Source organism: Apium graveolens, chromosome 8 (assembly GCF_009905375.1).
Source record: "Apium graveolens cultivar Ventura chromosome 8, ASM990537v1, whole genome shotgun sequence".
Lineage (NCBI taxonomy): Eukaryota > Viridiplantae > Streptophyta > Magnoliopsida > Apiales > Apiaceae > Apium > Apium graveolens.
This window is the reverse complement of record NC_133654.1, coordinates 227,680,549-227,685,086: the sequence shown is the minus strand read 5'-3', so window position 1 is coordinate 227,685,086 and position 4,538 is coordinate 227,680,549.

Below are 4,538 nucleotides of genomic sequence, written 5' to 3'. Positions count from 1 at the left end.
GATTTTGATGTGTGCTGGGAAACAGAAAGAATCTTTGGTACTTGGATAGTGGTTGTTCAAGACATATGACTGGTGATTCTACCCTGCTCACAGAGTTCAAGGAGAGAGCTGGCCCAAGTATTACTTTTGGAGATGACAGCAAGGGTTATACTGTGGGATATGGCTTATTTTCAAAGGACAATGTCATCATTGAGGAGGTTGCCTTAGTGGATGGTCTCAAGCACAAATTTTTGAGTATCAGCCAGCTTTGTGATAAAGGAAACTGAGTAACCTTCAACTCAGAAGCCTGTGTTGTGACTAACAAAAGAAGCAACAAAGTAGTTCTCACTGGTGTGAGAAAAGGAAATATGTACCTAGCTGATTTCAACTCATCTAATGCAGAATCTGTTACTTATCTTCTCATTAAATCAAGTCAAGATGAAAGTTGGCTATGGCACAAGAAGCTATCCTATTTAAACTTCAAGACCATGAATGAGCTAGTAAAGAAAGAACTGGTTAGAGGCATTTCTCTAGTGGAGTTTTCTAAGGATGGACTGTGTGATGCCTATCAAAAAGGGAAGCAGATTAAAGCATCATTCAGGAAGAAACTTGATTCAACTATTGAAGAACCTTTGCAACTGCTACACATGGATTTGTTTGGACCAGTCAATATGTTGTCCATCTCAAGGAAAAGATTTTGCCTAGTAATTGTAGATGATTTCTCAAAGTTCTCTTGGATATATTTCCTAAAGTCTAAAGATGAGGCTAGTGAAATCATCATCAATCACATAAGGTAAGTCAATAATAATCCTGATTTCACGGTTAGAAGAATCAGGAGTGACAATGGAACTGAATTCAAGAATTCGGTCATGAGAGCATTTTTTAAGGAAAATGGGATTCTGCATGAGTTTTTAGTAGCAAGAACTCCACAATAGAATGGAGTAGTGGAAAGGAAGAACAAATCACTTATTGAAGCTGCAAGGACAATGCTTGAAAAATCAAAACTGCCAACATATTTCTGGGCTGAAGCTGTAAATACTGCATGCTACACTCAGAATATTTCCCTGGTTAATCAAGCAAGATGCATGACTCCCTATCAATTGTTCAAGAACGAGAAGCCAATTCTAAATTTTCTTCATGTCTTTGGTTGTAAATGTTACATTCTGAGAAATCAAACTGATCAAAATGGGAAGCTTGATGCTAAAGCAGATGAAGGAATTTTTGTTGGATATGCTGTTGGTAAAGAATATAGATTCTACAATCTAAGAACCAACATTGTTGTGGAATCAATACATGTTGTGTTTGATGATAAAAAGATTGAAGGAATTCAAGATGGAGATTACCATGAGAGCCACAAATTTGACAATATGGAGATGGTTAGTGATGACAGTGATGATGAAAGTGATCAAGAAACAGTATCAAAGGATAATGCAGAAAAATCTACTACCAATGAAGCACAAAACTCAACATCTGTCGAGTTACATAATGCTTCATCCGTCGGGAGGCAATCTGCGTTATCCGTCGGGAGACAACCAGCTTCATCCGTCGGTACTCAAAATTCACCATCCGTCGGGTTATCAAAAGGAGCAGGAAGTCAAGATAGATCACCTATAGAAAGTTTCCCTTTCTCAAATCAAAGATCCACAAACTCAGGGAGAGTTTCTGACAATCAAAATTCAATCACACATCAAGACAACAATGAGGCCTCTTCATCTAGAGCTAATCTACCTCAACAAAGAAAATGGACAAAAGATCACCCATTTGAGCTAATAATTGGTGATGTTTCTTCAAGAGTTCAAACCAGGAGGGCAACTCAAGAAGAATGTCTATACAGCAGCTTTCTTTCCAAGGAAGAACCAAAGAAGGTAGAAGAAGCTTTGTTGGATCCTGATTGGATTTTAGTTATGCAGGAGGAGCTAAACCAATTTGAAAGGAATAATGTATGGAAGCTGGTGCCCAAGACTAAAGGAAAGAATCCAATAGACACCAAATGGGTATTCAGAAATAAGATGGATGAAAATGGCACAGTAGTCAGGAACAAAGCTAGATTGGTTGCTAAGGGCTATTGTCAACAAGAAGGAATAGATTTTGATGAAACATTTGCTCCTGTTACAAGACTTGAATCCATCCAAATCTTCTTAGCCTATGCACCCCATGCCAATTTCGTGGTCCATCAAATGGATGTCAAAAGTGCCTTTCTAAATGGAGATATGGAGGAGGAAGTCTATGTCAGTCAACCTCCTGGTTTTGAAGATCCAAATTTTCCAGATCATGTCTATTATCTTTTGAAAGCACTTTATGGATTGAAGCAAGCACCTAGAGCCTGGTATGACACTTTATCAAAGTTCCTTTTGGAAAATCATTTCACAAGAGGTACTGTAGATAAAACTTTATTCTTTAGAAATGTTAATGGCTCTAGTATACTTGTTCAAATTTATGTAGATATTATTTTTGGCTCTACAGATGAGAAAATTTGTAAAATGTTTTCCAAATTGATGCAAAGTAAGTATGAAATGAGTATGATGGGAGAACTAACTTATTTTCTTGGTTTACTAGTTAAGCAAGTTAGTGATGGAATATTCATTAGTCAAACTAAATATATTTTTGATCTTTTAAAGAAGTTTGATCTAATGGATTGCACATCTGCAAAAACTCCCATGGCCACTGCAACTAAGCTTGAATTAAACACTACTGAAAAGTCTGTGGATATTTCAAGTTATAGGGGCATGATTGACTCACTTCTGTAGTTAACAGCTAGTAGGCCAGATATAATGTTTGCTACATGTTTATGTGCTAGATTTCAGGCTGATCCTAGAGAATCTCACTTAATAGCTATTAAGAGAATTTTCAGATATCTCAAAGGAACACCAAAACATGGCATTTGGTACCCTAGAGATTCTGGTTTTGTTCTAACTGGTTATTCAGATGCAGATTATGCAGGTTGTAGAATTGATAAAAAAGTACAACAGGAACCTGTCAATTTCTAGGAAACAAGCTTGTGTCCTGGTTCAGTAAAAAGCAAAATTCTGTTTCTACTTCTACAGCTGAAGCTGAATATATTGCTTGTAATAACCCCAAAATTTTGAACTTTTTGTGACCCTTATGAATAGTGTTTTTGCTGAATGAGAAAACTTTTCATGCCACACTATGTAGGGGTTCTGTTATGGATATTCTGAGATTTTATTAGTACTCTATATGGTATATGAGTGTATGTAAAGATCGTCAAAATCCAATTCCAAACACTTTGATTTTTCCCGGAAATCCACTAGATACGGAAGGAATTGAGTATAAGGTAACAGGATAAAAAGGATTTAAATTAAAGGATTATAAGAGAGGATCATAAAAGGATTATAATGTATTGAGAAAGGTTAAGGAAACCCAAGTAATAAGATCCCAGGTATGATCCCTCAAACGAGAAATGAGAACGAAAGATAAGCGAACCGTATTACAGATCAGCGGTCATTAGGCAATCAATTAGAAGCTAATCAAAGAGATTAGAGGGGATGATGTCATCCAACCAATGAGAAGAGGGCAAGTAAGGAATGATGACATAACAATGTGACATAAGCATGACATAAGGGAAGGAATTGTTGGATGATTGTGAACCACACAATAATTACCATGGTAAAAAGGTAAGAAGCAAAACAAAACAAATCAATAATCAACCAACCAAGCCAAACATTTCATTTTCACCAAAAAACACAAAACTTTTCATTTTCTTCTTCCTAGCTCTCGGCTTTTTCCATTTTCAAAGGAAAGAAAAATCCAAAACTAAGATCCAAGCTTTGTTAAATCATGAGGTAATTATCTAAGGTTCCTTATACATAGATATAGCTATCCCATGAGTTTAAGCTTCTAATTCCTTCACAATCTCTTCCAATAAATCAAGGAAGAAGATGGTGAATAGTAACCTTCAAGAAATAACTTTGGTTTTCTTGATTTTTTATGAAAGTTCAAGGTAGCTTAAGCATAGATCAAGGCTTCCATGGGCATTCCAAGGATCTTTCATTGATTAAAAGCTTCAAGGAAGGTATAACTCTAAATTATCTTCGCATTAAGTTCTTTGGTATAAATGATTATGATGATGGAATGATAGGTTAAGTATAGTGGTTGTTTTGTCATGTTGAGATCTTAGTTGTTAAGTGTTTTTGTTGATTTTGGGAGTTAAGATTAACACTAGTTGTTCTTGATAATTCATGGTATGATTTGGACTTGGTTTAAATGGTTTAAAGTGATGGATGAGTGATATTGTCATATGGTTGTATTGGGATTGATTGGTGATGGTTTGGTGGTTGTTTTGGAATGATATAAATTTGGGAAATCGCGTAAACATAGTCGTCGTAATGCCCAATTTACTTTAGACTGCTTTTGTTCATAACATTTGGACCCGAGAACTCCCTTCTAGGTTTTAACCATTGCCATGATTAGATAGTTCATGTTACGAGCTTCTTTTTGATATGTAGTTCGTTTGATTCCGATGTACGGTTTAGGAGAAATGACCGTTTTAAGTAACGACGTTTCGCGACCGAACCATTACCCCTCGCCTTACTTTGAAACCT